This window comes from Ictidomys tridecemlineatus, chromosome 11, assembly GCF_052094955.1.
Source record: "Ictidomys tridecemlineatus isolate mIctTri1 chromosome 11, mIctTri1.hap1, whole genome shotgun sequence".
NCBI classification, from domain to species: Eukaryota; Metazoa; Chordata; class Mammalia; order Rodentia; family Sciuridae; genus Ictidomys; species Ictidomys tridecemlineatus.
The window spans coordinates 115,853,637-115,875,839 of record NC_135487.1 but is presented as its reverse complement, the minus strand read 5'-3'; the positions used below and the strand labels follow the sequence as shown (position 1 = coordinate 115,875,839).

Here is a 22,203-nt window from a genome sequence, read left to right as displayed (position 1 = left end):
GTGAGTCTAACAAAATAATTTTTTAGTGACTAAATCCTCCCATTTTTTAAAATTATGAAGTTAAATTCATTGAGACTAGTATTACCTATAACGATCCTGTTTTTCATGGACTTATGAGCAAGTAGCTTCAAAGCACTTCCACATGAGGAATTTCCTTTAATGCTCACAGCAAGCTGTGAAGTGGGGGGGATCATGTCACCCTGATTTTCTAGGTTAACTAAGCTCAGAAAGGTATAGTGGGGTGTCACAGAGATCCAGGAAGGGGCAGACACAGGGCCTGAATGCATTTCTTCACTTGGCCTCATGGGAACATGCTAATTTCCATCCTTTAGGTTGCAGGCTTGCTGCTCAGTATTTCCAGACCACTTCTTCTGTTCCTTTGCCTTCTGAGATAGAAATCCTAGAGGCTTGCCAGGCTCAGTGGCACACACCTGTCTTCCAAGAGACTCTGGAGGCTGAGGCAGGAGGATTACAGGGCTGAGGCCAGTCTGAACAACTTAGTGAGACCCTGTCTCAAAATGAAAATAAAAAGGATTGAGGATGTGGCTCAGTGGTAGAGTGCCCCAGAGTTTAATCCCCAGTATAAAATAAAATTTAAAATAATAATAATAATAAAATTGAAAAAATTTTAAATCTCAAAAGCCTTGTCTAGGGAATATTTGGGAGTGTTTCCACTGTTAGGATTGTTGCTGTTATGATCAGAAGGGCTTGACCTGTAGCTGGCATGTCAATCAAATAAAGTCCTTCTTTTATTTGTGTTTGAGGATGGAATATGTTGCTAATATCACTCTCTTCATGAAAGTAATATGTCTACAAATAGTAGCTACTAGTAGTAATAGCTACTTATTATCAAGTGCTTTGCTAGGTGTTTTGATATTAAAACAATGTTTTATTATTTACTATTTGACTACATAGGGTGAGGCTATTATTATTACTTTTTAAATATTTTTGGTATTGGAGCTTTAACCTTGGGGCACTTTACCACTGAGCTACACCCCAGTGCTTTTTACTTTTTATGTTGAGACAAGGTCTCACTAAATTGCTTAAGGCCTTTGCTCAGTTGTTAAGGCTGACCTCAAACTTGTGATCCTCCTGCCTCAGCCTCCTGAATTGCTGGGATTGCAGGTGTGCACCACTGTACCCAGCTTATTTTTCATTTTACAGATGAGGAAACGAAACCTTGGGAACGTTAAATAATTCATGCTGCTGCGAACAGGTATAGATGGGATTCACACCTAAGACTCAATGTCCCCTTTGAACTCCTGCTTGAGGCTCTTTGTGATACTGAATGAGTCATGATACCAGCTGGAGAACCAAGAATTAGGACATGGCAACTCTCCAAAAAGGGAGTCAGTGGCAGAAACACAACTTTGACTTTTTTGTTTGTTTGTTTGGTGGTGTTGGTGGGGATTGAACCCAGAGGTTCTCTACCACTGAGCCACTCCCCTACCCCCACCTTTTTAATTATCTATCTATCTATTTATTTTTGCAGTACTGGGCGTTAAACCCAGAGGGTCTTTACTATTGAGCCATACCCTGGCCCTTTTTGTTTTTATTTTGAGACTGGGTCTTGCTAAATTGCCCAGGCAGTCCTTGAACTTGTGATCCTCCTGATTCAGAGTCCTCATCAGCTGGGATTACAGGCATGTACTACTGTGCCCAGCTAGAAACACAACTTTTCAGAATAAACAGAAGCACAGGAAAACATCACCTGGAAGCAAGAGAAGACTGGACATGGGATCTGGAGACGTTTGGGACTGGACCGTGGCCTCTGTCTCCTCTTTGTTTATCACCTGCCAGTTCTTGCAGCCCACGTGCCTCTTCTTGTAGGCCCCTTCCCTAGAGCTGCTTCCAGCACTTAATGAGCAGCTCATTAAGTTAGAGGGAGAGATTAATTGGCCAGAAAGCTGTTTGGTCTGGCTGTCCGCTGTCCAGTCTTTTGTTTATACTGACCACCATTAACAGCAAGTGCTCTGATTGCATGTCTTAACCAAACCCTGCAATTCACTGCGAAGTCCAGGCTGTTAGTTTTTTTTCCCCTCTCTCTCTGTGTCTTTTTTCTTTCCCTTTCAAAAGCTGTTTGGGCTGTAATTACAGCTGTCAAGAACTAGGGCATGGAATTTCTGTGTAAAGGACTATTTCTGACGTGATCCTTTCATATCAAAGGGTGCCAGGGTAACATTGGGCAGGACACCGCTGGCTTTGGTTGCTGGGTGCATTTGTGGGCTCTGAAGCCACAGGCCTCAGAGCTTGGCCAGAGCCGTGGGTAGTCCTCTGAGATCAGCAGTTGTGATAGTCACAGAGAGTTATGTGTGAGCTGTGTGTGTCTTGTCATATGGTGTAGATGCTGGTCTCTCTGATCCTGACTGGAGCACGGTGCTGTGATGCAGCGTGAAGACCACCCCTGTTTTCCTGTTTTCCAGAGGTAGAAGCACTGAGAGAGCGAGGGCTTCTGCCTGAGGGTGTGCATATTCCTCCCTGGAGCCGGGGCTCTTGCAGTTTGATATATTTCTGCTCCTTCCTCTTCCTAGCACCCAGTGTGGACTCTGAGCTAAATACACGGACTGTGTTATTGACTGGTTCTTCTCCTTTTCCTTCTTCTTATTTCTCATTTGTTCTTTACCTTCTTGATATTCTGAAAGAATATTATCTGTCTTGGGAATAATTTCTTATATATATATTTATTCTTATATATATATTTACACTATTGTACTTTTTTCATCTTGTTTAGCTGAAACTCTATACCCATTAAATATAATTCCCTCTCCCTTCCCCCAGCCCTTGAGAACCACCTTTCTACTTTCTATGATCTATTTTTTATTTTATGTTTTTGGTACTGGGGGTTGAAGCCCAAGGGTTCTGAGCTATATCCCCAGCCATTTTTATTATTATTTTGAAACGGTCTTGCTATGTTGCTGAGGCTGGCCTAGAACTTGCAATCCTCCTGCCCCAGCCTTCCAAATCACTGGGATTATAGCCATGTGCCAATGCTCATCTGGATTATTTATTTCTAGGATTTTCCATTTAATAGTTTTGGTTCATGGTGAGGGTAATAAAAAACACAGATAAGGAGGGACTACTATATTCATATATATTTGTAATTCCCACATTCATGATGTTAAAAGTGTGTTTGCATATATTATTTCACTTTATCAGTCCAGTGTGTTCCTATTTGTTAATTTACTTTATGAGAGATAGGCAGAGAGGGAAGAAAGGGCCTGGCTTACCCTCCATATAAATATGTGTGTGTGTGTGTGTGTGTGTGTGTGTGTGTGTGTTCAATCATGTGTCAGGTATCTTTGAGTTCTTGTTTTCCACGCTGTGCCCTGATGGGAGCAGTACTCAGCATGCGAGACAGGCACATGAAGAGCTATGAATATTATTAGGAACAGGGCAAGCAGTAAAGAAAGTGTGCAACTGAGCTGCATCCTTGTGCCTGTAACCCCTGCATTCAATCAGTATCCCCCCAAAAAAACAAAGAAGAAAGAACTATGTAACTGGAAGATCTAATTGAATTTTTGGGAGACTGGAAGGCCTTGTGGGGGTACTAAGGAATGAAGTTGGTGATTAGTAGCTGCTGCAGCCAAGTAGCTCCTGAATGGGACTGTCACAGCTCAGGGAGGACCTGCTTCTTCTGGAAGGAGGAAATTGTCAGAGAAGCAGAAGTTAAAAAGGTCTAATTTGGGAAAAAAACAAAAAGCAGGGGTAGAGTCTAGGTTGGGGTGGGGAAGCTACATTTTAAGAAGCTCTGATAAATTTATCCACTTAGTTTCTTCCTGGTACCACATAGCCATCTTGAATCTCTGGTGCCTAACAGAGTCCCTGACCTGTGTATGTCTTTGTTCCTAAATTTTGGATTGGGATTGGTAGCAGTACTGTGAATTGAACCCAGAGGTGCTCTACCACTGACCCACATTCTCAGACCTTTTTATTTCTTATTTGGGGGCATGGTTTCACTAAGTTGCCCAGGCTGGATTTGATCTTGCGATCCTCCTGCCTCAGCCTTCTGAGTCATTGGGATTATAGAAGTGTGCCACCACACGTGGCCTGTTCCCAGGTTTTAATACCAGCTGCTGTCATTTCACTTCTCAGCTTCCTTGGGAAGGCTGTGCTGTGTCATCAGAAGAGCTGGCAGTGAGGAGTAATGAGAGTGGGGTTGAGTCTTCTCCTTGACTTACTGAGTGACCTTGGTGAGGCATCCAGCTGCTGTTCATCTCAGTTCTCTCGTTTATAAGAGAGAGCATGACACTTCTTGTTCGTCTCTCTGGTGCTATTGTTGAATCTGGGATAAGGGTGAAAAAATGCTTTAGAAACCATAAAGGGCTATTTGTATTCATTGGTATCATTTTTATACCTTCCTTTGGGTCTCAACGCATTTCATAAATGCAGATAAATATTCAGAGAAATATTGAGCTGCCTCATCTAGATACTCTTTCCAGCCAGTATCTTTTTTCAGGTTTTAGTGAAAACACCCCTTCCTTGGGGAGGCATCTCTGAATAGGTCATCGTGTCCTCTCTTTTGCTGAGGTACCACAATCCTCCCTTGGTGGCACTAGGAGCAACTATATTCCCAGTGTCTGGCACATGTCCTGTCTGTGTTCAGTAGACATTGATTGAGTGACTGAGCAAATTATGATTATTATTTTTTGTGGTGCTGGGGCTTGAACCCAGGGGTATTCTGCCATTGAGCTATATACCCTGAGCCCTTTATATTTTTTATTTTGAGACAGGGTCTCACTAAGTTGCTGAGGCTGTCCATAAACTCGTGATCCTCCTGCATTAGCCTCCCAAATTGCTGGGGTTATAGGTGTGTGCCACAACACCTGGCAAATTACAACTGAGTGAGTAAATTAATTTTATCGATATACATGTGACCATAAGGCAGTGAAACCAAGGGAGGTGTCACTGAGTTGTTTTGAAGTCAGACTGGACCAGTTCTGTAGCTTGGCCTAGGGCTCTGGTTGGTGGAGCCGAACTGTCAGCAGGTACTTCCTCTTTTACCTTGCAACTTGTTAAAGGGTACACTGTCCTAGGTGGTTAATGCCCATATTTCTGGCCTTGGAAAAACCAGGGGACAAATCCCTGCAGTAGAATGTGATACAGCCTTCCTGGAGACCTGTACAGGTGTGACACTGGAGGGCTTTGTGGTAGTGGCCAGGTGACACTCAGAGCTTTAGTCTCCTGTGTGGATCTTTTGGATGTGGGCTGGGCACGCTCTTGTCTATACTGCACATGGCTTTCAAAATGGTGCAGTTGGGTACCAGAGTTTCCTATTTAACATGACTTGATTATACCAATGTGGCTCTTAGGAGTGGCATTGGTCCATGGCCTTGAACGGAATGGTCTGGTGACCAGGAATTGGCCAAGTCCTTCCTTTCCTGCAGCTCTCTTCTAGTATTGTACAGTGTTCCAGAAATTTCTCTCAAGGAAAATAAAAATATGGGGAAAAAAAAAAGAAAAGACTCTGGTTACTCCCCGCCCTTCAGCAGTATCAGGGGTTGACAGGGCTTCCAGCATGCCGGGCAAGTGTTCTACCACTGAGCTACATCCCTGGCCCTGACTCCGGGCATTCTCTTGGAAACCATGGATGAAATGCTCCTGGGAGCAACCCAGGGATGGCTGGCTGGGTGGACGCAAAGACTAGAGTTGTAGCTGCCTTCTGTCTTCATGCCTCTGTCCTTCCCCTGGAAGTGGGCCTCGGCCTCTCTCCACACATTCAGCTGAGAAAGTTTGACCACTTCTTGGAGGCTTTGTCCCAAAGTCACTCTGTCCCTTTTTAGAACTTTCTCCAAGGTGGCTGTCGTTCCTCAGCACCCTTTACTCCTCTGTCCTTAACCCATTAAATCTCAAGTTTTCTTTCTTTTTCTTTTTTATAAGTTTTGGGTGCATTTTTATTATACAGAGCAGTGGCTTTGTTGTTACACATTCACACATGCATGTAACGTAATTTGGTCCCTTTCAGTCCCCAGTAGCCCATTCCCTCTCCCCCTCCCTTCCCTGATTCCCCTTTTCTGCTTCACTCATCTGAGTTTTCAGTCCTGGGAATATTTCAATGAAATTGACACAAGTGCCTTCAAATGGGTTGGAAATCATAATCTGGAACTAAGATATCCTTTCTTGTCATTAAGGATGAAAATAGATTGTCCTATAAATAGGACACGGGACAATATAGTATCTTTCACATATATAAGCCATCCTATAAATAGAACATTTGGCAAATATAGTACATGGGATACTGGGGTAAAGTGTGTTAATTGTTTTATCTGAAGTTCAGAGTTGACAAATGCACCTCTGAAGGGTTGTGACCAATTTCTTGCTCGTTGTGTTGGCAGGGCCTCATTACTTTACTATGCTGCTGTAATAAATTACTACCAAGGTTGTGGCTTTAAACACCACCAAGTCTTTTATCTTGTGGTTCTAGAGGTCAAAAGTCTGAGATGGGCTAATCTGAAGGGGTTGGCAGGGCTGCTTTCCTTCTGAAAGCTCAAAGGGAGTAGCTGCTCCTTGGGTTTTTGAGCTTCTAGAGTCTGTCGCATCCCTTGGTTCTTGGCTCCCTTTGTCTTCATATCCCTCTGATCCCTGCTTCCTGTCTTATCCCCTAAGTCTCCTGCCTGTGCTTTTCACTTATATGGACCCTTGTGACTGCCTCCTCCCCAAATTCAGAGAAGCCTCCCCCCACCTTCGTTTTTTAACTTAAGTGTCCTTAATTTAATCACACCTGCAAAATCATTTTGTCATATAAAGTAACATTCATGGGTTTTGGGGATTATGTCACGAACACCTTTGGGGGGGGGATTATTTTACCTTCCACAAAGGGGCTAGAGCATTAGGGTTCTAGCAGGAATTGGAAAGACGCTCTAGTATTAGAGCGTATTAGTATTAGTATTAGTCTTTAATAAGGCGCTCTAGTATTAGAATCAAAAAGAACTAAGTTCAAACCCCAGTCCTTATGTTTACTAGCTGAATGGCTTTGGACAAAATTCTTAACCCATCCATCTTCGTTTAATCATCAATAAAATTGAGATAATATCTTTTTGGCAAATGGATTTTACGGTTAAATGTGGGTGAAGTACCTGGCACGTGGATTCCACACCATAAATAACGGTTCCTTTGCTTCCTAATTACTGTGTATTGGGCAAGGACAGGGGGATCAAGAAACCATACAAGTTGGCTGCCAGGCACACGTAAGCACCTGATAAAAGTTAGCTATTACTAAAGACATTTATTCACTTTGAGGCCACATACTTATTTTCTTTAACCAGTCTGTAGATTAGTGTTTCTCAAAATGGGTTCTGTGGCTCTCTTGGAATTTACGGATTTTAAGATTTGAGAGTTGTTTATAAGAATTTTAAAACATTGCGTTTTCTTTTGATCCTAATACAAGGAAAGCAAAGTAAGCCTATTCTGGACCGTTGGAAGTGCCATCTTATAACTGAGCTGTGTCATTTGATTTTATCCTCCGAAATTGTGTTTGCTTGTATCTGCTTCTGTGGGCACCAAATAGTTCTTTTGTAATTGTTATGCCCTTTCAGGGAAGAACAGGAAGGATTTTTTTGTTTGTTTTTTTACTAGTGATTGAACCCAAAGGCACTTAACCTCTGAGCCACATCCCAAGTCTTTTTAAATATTTTATTTAGAGACAGGGTCTTGCTGAGTTGCTTAGGGCCTCACTAAATTGCTGAGGCTGGCTTTGTATTTGCAATCCTCCTTTCTCAGCATCCTGAGCTGCTGGGATTACAGGCATGTGCCACTGCACCTAGTTTAGGAAGGTTCTTACGATGTATGTAATGAATACATGGCCTGAGGCATATGCCTAGCTTTTGCACAGTTGTGAGTTATGGGTTAAGACCTTATTGTACTTGGAATAGAGGAAAGCGGCAGAAAAGTGGATTTGGCACATGGTGCGTATACTGTAGGCAGAGCTGATACAAGCCACATGGTGCAACTGCTTGAGTTGTTTATGGATGGTGTTTGTTCTGATTACTTTCAGTTTTTTTTGTTTTTGTTTTTGTTGTTTGAAATTCTGAGCACTAAACCTTAGTATTCGGTAAAGGCCAGAGGTAGTTATAGGCCTATTATTCCAAAAACTCGGGAGGCAGAGGCAGGAGGATTGCAAATTTAATGCCAGTCTGGGCAACTTAATATAATGTTGCCTCAATTTAAAAAGTAAAAAAAAAAAAAAAAAAAGACCAGGGATGTAACTCAGTGATAGAGTCCCTGGGTTCAATTCTTAGTATGTAGGTGGGAGTGGGGCAGAGAGGTAGGTAAAGTTACTGCCATATTCCTGTTGAGAGTGGTGATATTTTGTTTTATAAAAAATGTCTTCTCTGACATTGGAACTTTATTTGAATTTATTGGTTATTTAATTTGTGTTTAACTTATAAATTTGTATAAAGCCTATATGTATAAGTAGTTTATGTCTAGTTTTATGTTTTCTATATTTAAATGATTTGCCAGCCCTTTTTCGGGCAATGGCTTTATTGAGATACAGTTCACATATTGTACAATTTAACCATTTAATGAATACAATTCATTTGGGCTTTAGTATATATTCGTAGTTTAAGCAACAATCACCACAATCAATTTTAGAACATTTTCATGACCCCAAAATGAAACTCTGCACCTCTATTTTTATACTTTTGCATTGCTGGGGATTGACTGCTAGGCAAGCACTCTACCACTGAGCTACACTTCAACCAGATCTGCACGTCTAATCTGTCATCTCCCCATGTCCCTGGGCCCTCAGCCCTAAGCCACCACTAATCTACATCTTGTCTATATGGATCTGCCTCTTTCAGACATTTGATATAAATGGCCTCATATAATATGTGGCCTTTTGTGTCTGATATCTTTCACGTGGCTTTGTGTTTTCAAGTTCATCCATGCTGTGGTATGGGTCAGTACTTCATTTCCTTTTTTTTCTGAATAATATTCTGTAGTATTGGCATACTATGCAGTGTTTATTCATTCAAACACTTTTTTAAAAAGGGGATTCAACTTTACCAAACTTTAGAAAACACTTGATGTGGATTGAGCATTGTGTGGGAGGATGATTATGGCTATTTTCTCATCTGAAGGAAATAAATCAGTATTTTCTCAGAGATAGTGGGGCAAAGCATCCTTATCAATATAAAGACTGATAAACTGATAGCAGATGCTGTGTGTGTGTGTGAGCAGATGCTGTGTGTGTGTGTGAGCAGATGCTGTGTGTGTGTGTGTGTGTGTGTGTGTGTGTGTGTGTGTGTGTCTGTGTCTGTGTCTGTGTTACGAGGCATTGAACCCAGGGGTTCTGTACTACTAAGTAACATCCCTAGCCCTTTTTTAAAAAATTTTAAGACAGGGTCTCACTAAGTTGCCAGGTTGGGCCTCGGATGTGTAATCCTCCTGCTTCAGTTTCCTGAGTTATTGGGATTATAGCCGTGCACCACTTCGCCCCTAATTAATTTTTTACCCACTTATTTAAAAAAAAAATGTATTGACTTTTTTTCATTTTCTTCTGGTACTAGAAAATGAACTCAGGGCCTCATGTCTGCTAGCCAAGTGCTTCACTACTGAACTACATCCCAGCTCTTTTAAAAATTTTTATTTTGAGCTGGTTACCATGGTTCATGCTGGTAATCCGAGTGACCCAGGAGGTTGTGGTAGGAGGATTACAAATTCTAGGCCAGTTTCATCAACTAGCAAGACCCCTAACATCTTAGTGAGACCCTATCTCAAGATAAAAAATAAAAAGGACTGGGAATGTAGCTCAGTGATAAAGCATACCTGGGTTCAATCCCCAGCATATCTCTCTCTCTCTCTCTCTCTCTCTCTCACACACACACACACACACACACACACACACACACACACACACACACACAATTTTGAGAAAGGGTCTCACTGAATTGTCCAGACTGGAACTTGTGATCCTTCTGTGTCAGCTTCCTGAGTATTAGGGGTTACCAGGGTGCACCACCACATCCAACCTCATTCTTTTTTTGAGTTAATATTGTTTTAGGCTCTGGGGAAGCAGGATCCCTGTCCACATGAAGCTTATTTTATTTTGGTGGTTGGAAGAGGCTTAAACATATTATGGTGACTTCCTGCAGAACAGTAAAGCAGGGCATGAGACTAGATGCCATAAGTTAGGGGGGTGGGTTATTTTTTTTATATGAGCTGTTGGGGAAGGCCTCTGTGTCATGGTGACACTAAGGGTCTGTTAGAGATATGAATGAAAAGAGGAGTGAGCTATAGGAATCTTGAGGAAGAGAGTATTCCAGACAGAGGACCTGGCAAGTGCTAAGGCCCTGGGGTGGGAATAAACTTTGCAGGTTCAAGGAATAGCCAGAAGCTTAGAGTGAATGGAGGCACATGTGCCTGAAGGAGAATGGAAGATTATTTTTAGGAATTAAATCCCAGGAATTACACTTCAAGAGACTCTAAGAACCTATTATATACCTGAATACACTTGAGCAAATATGTTGATCTTTCCCTGAATTTGCACCAGAGTGAAAAGTCAGTCAGTATAATGAATTTAGTTCTGTTGCTGAGGTGAGTGATTGAGGAATGATTTGTAAATTGGGGCAAAGCTGTTAATAACCCAGAGTTGTTATCAAAGCCAAACACATGCCTATTTTATTACAACCCTTTATGATCAAGAGTAAGAAATAATGTCCTTGAGTTTCTATAGGAACATTTGAGTATTCCCTACCCACTCCAGTTTCCTGCACGGACCCACTTAAAGCTTGGTGGTGGTGGTGGGGCTTTTGAAACCAACAGTGCTTATCCATTGCAGGAGGAGGAGATGCAGAGCGCTAGTTCATTGCTGCTACACTAACCAGCCTCTAGGTATTCTTTGTTCATATTCCAGGCATCTGCAACAGGTAGTGCTGAACATTTATTCCTTATTTTGATGAATTTCTTGGCTTTACATAAATAAATTATTTTATCCATTTTGTCAGTAGGGATTAAACACATCACAATGCTTTGTACCCATCATCACTGTCTATTCCCAAACCTTTTCGTCACCCCTGCTATAAACTCTATAATGGTACCTTCCTGCTCCCCTAGCCCTGGAAACCTCTGTTGTGCCTTTTGTGTCCTTTGAATTTACCTAATCTAGAGATTTGCAAACGTGAAGTCTTCTTTAATATTTCTCCTTATATCTGTTTGTTCAACTAGGCATGTTTTCAGGGTTCATTCATGCCTTTGTATGGCTGAAAAGGATTTCTTCTGTGATATTATGTGCTTAGCACATTACATAGGTTTTGATGTGCAGTTTACTGGTTTCCTCTTGGAACCCAAAACAACATACTTAGGACAGGATGTACTGCCATGATGGAAGCATCTTTAGCATGGTACATTGAAAACTCAGCTTCCAAGAGGACAAACTTCTTTGCTCCTTGCGGAGAGGGCCCCATTTGTTACTTATGTAGCACTTGATGATTGTTTAAGTGAATTTGTATATCTTGTTATCTTTTAGTCTCTAGTAATCCATAAAGGCAAATATTATGGCTGTTTTATAGTAAGGCTCACAGAAGTGAAATGTCTTGCTCAAACTAATTGTGTAGTCATTGTCTTTCCTGGTACCAAGCAGAGTTGGATCAGGATCGCACTGTGCTGTGTTACTGTGGCAAGCTCCATGCAGAGCACTTTAGAGGTATTAAGTTAGTTGATCCCCACAACAACTCTGTGTGGCATAGATATTACCACCCCATTTTATAGATGAGGAAACTGGGTCCAGAGAGGTTAAATAGCTTGTTTTAGCTCACAGAGCTGGTAAGTGGGGAATGTAGGATTTACTCCAGAGTGTGAACATGTTGTGGTTGTGGTATGAGGACTGAGGTTGGAGTCCAGGCTGCTGACTCCTGGTCCAGCATCCCACGAGAGCATCCTGACTACTCTTGCTTTATCACAAGCAGCAGCATTCATGTCCCCGATTGTATCTCTCTTGAGTCTGGGAATACTGCCAGGCAGTGCAGAGCACGAGATGTAAATAAGGCCGTTACTTGATTTTTATAAACTTCTTTTTAGAGCTTGAGACTCATCTATCCTGTGTGACACCCCCATTTGGATGTCCCAAAAGACACCCTAAATTCAGTATGTCAAAAACAGAATTCATCATATCTGCAGTGCCTCCTCTTTGCTTTGAACCTTCTCCCCTGTGTTTTTTCTCATGTCTGTTTATTTCATTGGAAGACATCTTACCCACCCAAGAATATAAGCTTGAAACCCCAGGGTTACTTTAGACTATTCTCTGTCGCTAAACCCCACATGATTTGCCTTCAAAATATTTCTCAAATGTGTATCTCCCTCTCCGCCCTCCAAGTGGAGGCCCCTGCTATTTTATCACATGGACATCTGCCATAGCCCTCTAGAGGTAATTCTAAGGCACTGTCCTGCTTAAAACCATCTGGGGGTGTTCATCACCTCCATCCTGGATTCTGAACTCTGAGCAAGGCCTATAGGGTTCTGTCTGGCACAGTTCCTTGTGATTGTATGTGCCCTCTTGGGACCCACCTTTATTTCTGTTCTTCCTGCTGTCTGGGAAGCACCCCCTTCTCAGGGTGTCTCAAGTATGTCTCCTCGGGACTCAGCTCAACCTCTTGTCCTTCATGAGCTGTTCAGGCTTTCATGTCTTCTAGAAGCATTCTCTGCTGCCTGCAAAGTAGCTTGCCCTTCTTTTATGTTACCATCTATAGAGAATTATGTCTCTGCATTTGCCACAATGCATTTGTCTCCTTGAGGACAAAGACTGTGACAATCATCTTGAAAGCCAAGGAGCGAATTGCTGAACTGCTTATTCTTTTTTTGTAATGTAGAGAAGATATCACTCTTGTTGGAATTAATGTAATAATGGTGTCAGGTCCTTAGCACCATGCATGGCTGGCCCTAATAAATACCCAGTGGATGTTCACACCTTCCCTCTGCATCCCTAACGTGTATGGCTAGAGAAAAACCTTTCTCAGTTATCCCGGGACACTGTCATTTGGTGCATATTTCCTTATGAATGATTTTGGGGGTGGGGTACTGGGCTTAAACCCAGGGACGCTGTACCACTGGGCTATATCCCCAGCCCTTTTTATTTTGAGACAGGGTCTAGCTAGGTTCCTGAAGGTCTTACTAAGTTTCTGAGGCTGGCCTGGAACTTGTGATGCCCTGACTCTCAGCCTCTTGAGTTGCTGGGCTTGCAGCCGTGCCCCACTGCATCTGTCCTGAATGATTCTTTATGTGGAAATGGAAGTCCTTTTATTTTCCTTCTCCAACACTGTGTCTTTGGGCATATTCATTTCTCTGAATCTCAGTCTTCCCACCTATAAAGTGAGGGTCCCCCTCTGCCCTGTTACCCTAGTGGCTGTTTTACGAGAGTTAAATGAGATACTTCATAGGAGGCTTTGCAAATTATCAAGTACCTGTGCTGATAGGTAGCAGCTGGATGCAGCAGTGAGAACTGGCAGCACAAACCTCCTCGGTGAGGATACTTACTGGGTGGAAAGTCCCTCACTTGGAGGTGTTTCTCTGGGAATGAGTTGGGTACGCTCAAAAGGTAGATGGAAAACCTGTAGAGAAGAGAGCTGCTGTCCCTGCTATTCCCTATAGCACCCAGCCCTTTGGCATTTAATCAGTGCACAAAATAGTATGGCAGCTGCTGCTCCTCAGGCTCCCTGGCTGCACTGTCTCCCCACTCCCTGGGGAGGTATTTAGCTGCACCTTGGCTGGCTGTGGGAATGACAGACCACTTCTCTACAGTGTGCTGAACCCTGCTGTCTAACCAGTGGAAATCACCCTGGTTAGTGTGATATTAGCAATTCACACCGTCTCCTTAGCCACTAACCATCCTGGGAAGAGTTGGCACTCTGTTTTGCCACTGTTCTTCTTCTCGTTGCCCTAGGGCTGGTTAAATAGGTGGTGCCTGTTTAAATCCTGGATTTGTCCTATGAAAACAGTCATGCCAACATCTTTTTCTCCTTTCTCCTCTAGTTACCTGAGACTCAGGCCTGCATAGTGGAAAAACCTGGCCCTGGGCTGGAGAGTCCTGGTTTTGCTCCTTGCTTGCCCAGGACCACGTCCTGAGTGACTTCATCACCTGCTCCTGGCTCCAAGGTTCACATGTGACTCATTTCCCTGTGGGAGCCCATTTCCCCATCTTGCCCTGAGGCAGGCTGATCCCTCCCCAAAACCCCCAGACTTTTCTCCCTCCTGCCCCTGCATTTGCTGTGAGCTGCTGCTTCCATCTGGACCCCTGGGACCGCCCTCTACCTGACCACTGACAGCCTCTCTGGGGAAGAGGCACTTCCCGAGCAGCTCAACCCAGGCCTGGTATCGCGGCCTTGTTGACAGCATCCTATCCTCTTGTTGCTTACTTTTGTCACTTGTTAACCCAAGTGGATCTTTTCTTTATCCTGGCTCAGGAGGAGCTGGAAGATAAAGCATTTTTACTACTTCTGGATGTGTACTAGTTGCTATTTTTTTTTCTTTTGGTGGTATTGGATATTAAATTCTGGGTGCTTTACCACTGAATTTAATATCATCCCTTTTTTAAATGGTTTATTTTGAGCTGGACATGGTGGTGCACACCTGTAATCACAATTACTTGGGAAGCTGAGACAGAAGGAGCACAAATTTGAGGCCATTGTAGGCTACTTGGTGAGATCATTTCAAAATAAAAAATGTAGAATATTAGTCTTTCTTTCTTCCTTCCTTCCTCTCTCTTTCTTTCTTTCTTCTTTCTTTCTTATTAATCCTAGAGGTGCCTTACCACTGAGCTATATCCCCAGTTCATTTTTTAATTTCTTACTTTTATATAGGGTTAATCTAAGTTGCCCAGGCTGAACATGAACCTGAGGTCCTCTTGCCTTAGCCTCCTGAATTGCTGAGATTACAAGGTTTTACCACCACTCCTGTCAGTTGTGTGCAGTTGTGTGTGTGTGTGTGTGTGTGTGTGTGTATAAAAATATTAGCTTGATTACTCCTCAGATTTTTTTTTCTTTTTTAAAGAGATATGAGCCTAAAAGTTGCTTCATGAAAAAAACAAGGAAAGTACAGGGAGGAAACAGTTTCATTTCTTGGGTGACACTGATGAACCACATCAGAATTCAGGTTATTAGTTCAGAAGTACTAGTGATATAGCATGTCTGTGTCAATGTCAGTTGTTAGATCACTAGTGCTTCTCTAAGCATTTTGCTTGTAGCAAATCTCGAATTCAAGTTGTTCAAGAAATGCTTGAACAACTTGCCTAAGCTCACCTCTTCTCCAGAACCTGGGCTCCTGCCTGCTAGGTTGTCTCTCTAAAGCAGATAGAGATTGTTACTCCCCTACTAGGTAAGCTGAGGAAGTTGAGGTTTGAGGCCAGCTTGGGCAATTTAGGGAGAGCCTGTCTCAAAATTAAAATAATAATAAAAAAAAGGCTGAAGATGAAGCTGTATTGTAGAGTGTCCTTGGATTCGATCCTTAGTAACATACTTAAAAGAAAAGAAAAGAAAAGAAAAAAAAACACCACTTTATCATCCTGTTTGGGATTCTCTGCTTCTGAGACACTGCATAGTATAGCCTCACCTCTCTCCCTGGGCCTCTTCCTGCATGGAACCAGCAGTAGTTTTTGCTCCATCCTGTTGAAACCAGTCCCGGGCCTTCCACCCTTCTCTGAGCTGCTGATTAAGCCAGACTGCTCAGGTATGGACTTCCAAACCAACCTGTTTGTCTTGGGTCCTAGGCCAAGCTTTGTGACATCAGTTGGTACAGGTACAGAAAGAGCTGATGAATAGAGTCAGGCTGCATGGGGAGAAGGGTCTTAGGCAGTGATTGCTTGATCACTTGGAAAAGTAAAGGCCTGAAAATCATGTGCAAGCGACGTAGGAGCTGTCACTGTACTGAGGCTCATGGGCAGGAGGGAGGGTTGTTCTTGAACACTTTTTCTCTGTCCCTCCCCTCTCTGCCTTTCCCTCTCCTTACCATTTCTCTTCCCTCCCTCCCTCCCTTCCTCCATTGAAAAACTTAGATACAAAGAATGGTGTCACAAGCCTGTAATCTCAGCAATTTAGGAGGATGAGGCAGGAGGAGTGCAAGTTTGAAGCCAGCCTGGGCAATTTAGCGAGACTCTATCTCTCACTAAATAAAGAATTAAAAGGGCTAGGGATGTAACTCAGTGGTAGAACACTCCTGGGTTCAATCCCCACTATGGGGATTGGTGGTCGGGTAGAAAGAGTTAGATGATACATAAAAGAGAGGCTTCAAAATTTCTGTATTCTTTCTATGGTGTAATAAATTTCTGTTTCCTGTTGAATAGGAAGCTTACTGGGCAGAGGCAATAAGGGTTGCGTTGCAGTCTTGGTTCAGGTTTGAGGGCCCAAACCACCTGCTTTGGATTGGGTTGGCCCTGTTTGGTGTGAGTCTTAAAAAGGTTCTCTCCCACTTCAGGAACTGGGCAGGAACTTGAAGATTAAAATAAAGGTCTGATTCCCTTGGCTGGGATTTTTGAGTGATGAAATTCTAATTGCCTCACAAGATATCAGAGGCTGCTTCCAGATGAAGATCCTCTGTGGAAAGAATTTGGGGCTGCTTTCAGCCTTTCCTCGCCAAGTGACCTGACTTGATTTGGGGCCCCAGTTGGATTGTTCTCCTTAGAACCTACTACCCCCTGACCCAGGTTCCTCCTCACCCCCACAGGTTTCTCATTTACAGAAATCCTTTCTCCAAACCTGATTAGACTTCTTTGCTGGTTTGCACATCTGGTCTTCATTTAGCAGGGATGACACTTAATTTAAGTAAGAATTTGACTGCCTTTAAACTGAACAACTGCACGCTACTGGGGGGTTCATGAGGAGCTGGTAATTGGATTGTTTATTGAAAGAGATCATATTGATTTATGATTTTCACTGAAGAAACCCATTCCCAGAAACCTGCATTTAATTGCATGGTGGACACTCAAATACCCAGACAACTTCTTATTTTTATTATTATTTTTTAAAATTTTTAGTTGTAGATGGACATAATACCTTTGTCTTATTTATTTATTTTTGTGAGGTGTTGAGGATCAGCCCATTGCCTCACACATGCCAGGCAAGTACTCCACATCTGAGCCACAACTCCAGCCCTTCAGACAGCTTCTTTAAGAATCTAGTGTCCTCAGGCTGGGGATGTTGCTCATTGGTGGAGTGCTTATCTAGCATTCGAGAGATCTCCAGTACTGAAAAAAAAGTAAAACAAACAAACAAAGAAGGAAAATAATCCATTGTGTTTGCTCCTGGAGAGGAGGCTGTCCTCAATGCACATGCAGGACCACTGTATGCATGTGGCATGCATGCATCTGTCCTTGCAGAGGACAACTGTGCATAAGCAGGGCTGGAGGGAGGGCTCCTCCTGTCCACACAGCATACCACTTTGGATCTACTAAAATCTCTCTTATTTTTGCTGGAAAACCTTCAGTGGCTCCCCATTGCCCATGAATGAATACGGAGTCCTCAGCTGGTGGTTAGGGGGCTCCCTGGTCTAGCTTCACTGTGCCTCTTCAAAGTCATTTTGTTTCACTTCCAGAGATACCCAGTTCTCTGGCCAATGAGTTACATACTGTCTTTCAATGTGTAGTGTCCTGTTTGCCTTGCCCTTCTGCCTTTATACATTTTTTTTCTTTCTGGAATTTCTACTGTGTCTTTCCTGCCTGCCTGGTCTGTATTCTTTAAGCTCGTTCATTTTTCTCTTTTCTTTCCTCTTTTTCTCTTTCTTTCATTCCTTCCTTCTTTTTAATACTGGGGATTGAATCCAGGGGTGCTGTACCACTGAGCCACATCTACCCTCCTTTTTGTTTTTTGTTTTGGAACAGGGTCTTGCTAGTTTCTGAGTCTGGCCTGGAAATTGTGATCTAAATGCTTCAGCCTTCTGAGTTGCTGGAATTATAGGCATTCACCACTGTGCCCAGCTTCAAAATTCATTTCAACAATGGCACATGCCTGTAATCCTAGTGATAGGATGTTGAGACAGGAGGATCAGGTATTTGAGGCCAACTGTGTGACCCAGTATCAAAAAATAAGAAGGGCTAGGGATGTAGCTCAGTGGTAGAGTGCTTACCTGGCAGTGTGAGGCCCTGGGTTCAATCCTGAGTACTGCAAACAAAAGTAAGTAAGAAATAAAGTATGCTATACTTTCACTGTCTTAAAATCCTCTGCTCTGCCTTGATATCGTCTCTCTTGTACCACCTCCGCCCCTGCCAGCCCCTGGCAGCCACTGATCTTTTTACAGTCTCCATAATTTTGCCTTTTCCAGAATGTCATATAGTTGGCATCATGAAGCAGGTAGTCTTTTCATATTGTTTTTTTTTTTTCATTTAGTAATGAGCATTTCAGTTTCCTTTATGTCTTTTTCTGGCTTGATAGCTCATGTCTTTTTAGCACTGATTAATATTCCATTGTTTGATGTGCCACAGTTTATTTATTTATTCACCTCCTGAAGGACATGTTTGTTGCTTCTGGGGCTTGGCAATTATGAATAAAGCTGCCATAAACATGTGTGCAAGTTTTTGTGTGGACATAGATTTCCATTTCATTTGGGAAAATACCAAGAAGTATGATTGCTGTATTGATATGGTAATAATACGTCTAGTTTTGCTTCTTTTTGTTTCACTATTATTCTTATTTTAGAGACAATGAAACCAAAACAGAGAGAAGTTGAATAACCTTCTCTGAGCCATAATGTATTCATCTGTTTTCTGTTGCCAGTGACACATCCTATAGTCTGAGTTATAAAGAAAATATTGATCAGTGTGGTGGTGGACACCTGTAATTCCAGCTACTTGAGAGACTGAGGCAGGAGGATCACAATTTCAAAGTCAGCCTCAGCAACTTAGTGAGACCCTGTCTCAAAATAAAAAATATAAAAATGGGCTAGGGATGTGGCTTAATGGTTAAGCTCCTGGGTTCAATCCCTGATACCAAAAAATTAAAAAAAAAAAACAAAAAACAAAAACATCAGGGATATGGCTCAGTGATAGAGTATCCCCGGGTTCAATTCCCAGTACTTAAAAACTAAATGATGAAGACACTGATTTGCCTGCTAAAAAGCTTTGACTCAAACTGCTAGTGGTAGGGAGCTACTTACAAATTATTAGGAGAGGAGAAATAGAGTGAGCTTTACAGATTGCTCTCTGTAGGGGCAGAGGGTAGATTAGGAGGAGAGCAAGACTGGATTCCATTTCATTAGTTCTGTCTAGAATGTTGGCAGTGGAGCCATGGCAGTAGGGAGGATAGATCTGGAAGATAAGGATCAGGGTTATACAGGTATTTAGGATCTGGATTTCTGAATTATGAGGTGCTAGAAAAGCAACAATGGTCATACTGACAACATATTCACTCATGAGCTCATCACTTATAAAAATAGACCAGATGGTGAATTCACACTAAGTTGACCCCCAGTGCATTATGCCCAAATACAATCCTCTCCATGATTATATTATATTATTTAAGACTCTGTTTTAGTAGACAGAGTAAGAGCAGCTCTTGCAGGCATCAAAGAAGTATGGTCCCATGTTGTGAGAAGGCCATGTGGAAAGGGGCTATAGGGGCTTCTAGGAGCCAAGAATGGTCCCTTGCTGACTGCCAGCAAAGAAATGGGACCTCCCTCCTATAGCCACAGGGAACTGAATTCTCCCAACAACTGTGTGAACTTGGAACAAGACTCCAGGCTCTGGAAGGGAACAGAGCCTAGTGGATACTGTGATTATAACCTTAAAAGATCCTGGGCAGCTGGGCGTGGTGGTACAAGACTGTAATCCCAGTGGCTGGGGAGGCTGAGGCAGCAGGATCACAAAAGAAGCCAGCCTAAGCAAAGACAAAGCGCCAACCAATTCAGGGAGACCTTGTCTCTAAATAAAATACAAAATAGGGCTGGGGATGTGGCTCAGTGGTTGAGTTCAATCCTCAGCACGGCCCCCCACACCCACACTCATCCTGGACAGAGGACCCCAGTAAACGATGCCTGGACCCCTGACTCCGGGAGATAATAAATGTGTGTCTTTTAAGCCGTGAAGTTTATGGCCATTTATTATGCACCATTTGAAAACTAAAACAGTACCCATTCGGTCATTCTCCTCTTAAAAGCAACATCTATTTTTGTCCATTCTCAAGGCCTGTCAGCCAGTCTTATGCTTTCAGATCTGGAAATATGATGCAAATTTCATGCAAATATATTTCAGAGTAAAATGCAAATATTGTAAAAGATGTAGGATTATAGGTAGTCAATAAAAGGAATGCTGGGGAACTGTTCACACCTCTCTACAGACAAATGAGAACTGGGCAGGATAAGACCCGCTCATAATTGATGAGGAAAAACAACCACATGCTGACAGGAAACCCACTTCAAAAGAGTAGGATTTGAATATCTTTGAATATTAAGACACACATTTGAGCAAAGGGAAGTCCTTAAAGAATTTTTGCAAAGATTCTCCTCTGAGTAGTATTATTGTCAAAGTCAGAGGTGAAATAAAGGATGTCATATTATTGTGTAGTTATGTTGCAAAAATTACAACAAATCATAGTGAATTAACTTAGTGTGGGCCAGCCAAGAATTACTGCAATTTCAATATAATCTAAATGGTTCACATTTTAAATAATATTTTACATTTTAAGTAACCTCATTTTGCATAATTTCCCCCTCATTTAAAAAGATTAAGTCTGTGTCAGCTCTCACTTGTTCACTGTTTGCTCCAGGTTGTTGCCAGTATCGGGAGCCTTTTAAGCACCTGCTGTCCCCAGATAACAGTTACCAAGGACCTTCTGAATTAGGTGGTAGCATTGATAATGAACTAAGTGTGCTGGAATGGTTGTTTCCTGGCAGCCATGATCAGGGGGTGGGTTTGGTCTCTTTTTGGGAAGGGAGCCTAGAATGTCCAGTTGATTGCCTCGTGGCTTCACTGGCCATCAGATTCTCAGATGTTATAAGATTTCTGTTCAGCACTTTCCTCATATTTGACAGGTAAAATGGTGGGCTACTACCCACTAGGATCTGAGTTGAAATAAGTGCATACAACATCCTTTCTCATAGCAAAAACCTGAGGAGGAGAGCACTTTTAGGGGACTCTAGAAAATTCCTGATAGAAATGAAGACGTCCTGCTTTATACTTGTGTTGCGCTTGTATTTTCCACAGTGTCCCCTAACCATTGCTGTTTTAATCCTCAGAGCTGTGCAGTGATATGGCTAGAGAGTTGTCTGCTTTCTTCATTTGGTATAAGAGGAATCCAGGCCCTGGGTATTGGAACCCAGGGTCATAGTGCTTCTTACTCAGAGGCCCAGAATGAGATAGATTATTAGTAGTTGTCATTATTGTAGCTGCCGCCATTTAAAGTGTCCAATCTCTGACAGGCACTCTGCAGGATGCTGTCATACACATGGCATATAATCTTTATATTTGGTCACAATACTGTCAAGTTGGTATTTTTACATTGTTACTAATGAGAAAACTGTGACTCTGTGGGTTACTTGTGTCTAGTGAGCTGAGATTTTCACCCACCCAATTTTACCTGACTCCCAAAATGGTACTCCTTCTACTACATCTTGGGATATTCTAACATAGTCCTTTGTGTCCCACCCATACTGTGTCTAGCACAGGTGGAAAGATCTCCATAGGATGTTGTAAGGAAGTGGTCAGCCCTGTTTTCCAGTAGTTCCTGCGACTGAGTGAAAGGTTGGATTCAATCAAGGCAGAAGACTTTTTTTTTTATGCTGTTGTGGGAACAATGGTTCCAACTGTTGAATAATCAAGACTATATAATTCCTTCCTCCCTCCCTCCCTCCCTCCCTCCCTCCCTCCCTCCCTCCCTCCCTCCCTCCCTCCCTTCCTCCCTCCCTTCCTTCCTTCCTTCCTTCCTTCCTTCCTTCCTTCCTTCCTTCCTTCCTGTTTTTTTTTCCTTACCTTTTTGCAGTATTAGGAAATTAAACCCAGGGCCTGGTGCATGCTAGGCAATTGTTCAACCACTGAGCTACATCATCACCCCTCTACATTGTCTTGGATTACTGTAATAACCAACTGCTACAAAGGAACTTCACATGAACTTCTTATGCAGTTATGTGTGTCTGATGTCTGACCCAGTCTTATGGACCTAAAATCAAGGTGTAGGCAGAGTTGCATCCCTTTTTGGAATTCCTAGAGAATCTATTTCCTTGCCTTTTCAAGCTTCAACAGGTTGTGGCTTTCCCGGGCTCATAGTCCCTTCCTGCAATCTTCAAAGCCAGTGT

General features: G+C 42.5%; 1 protein-coding gene across 6 annotated transcripts in view; it reads left to right on the top strand.

The window, feature by feature from the left end:
* Nos1ap (nitric oxide synthase 1 adaptor protein) overlaps positions 1-22,203 on the top strand; it is a 297,916-nt gene that overhangs the window by 82,414 nt on the left and 193,299 nt on the right. The window lies entirely within an intron of this gene.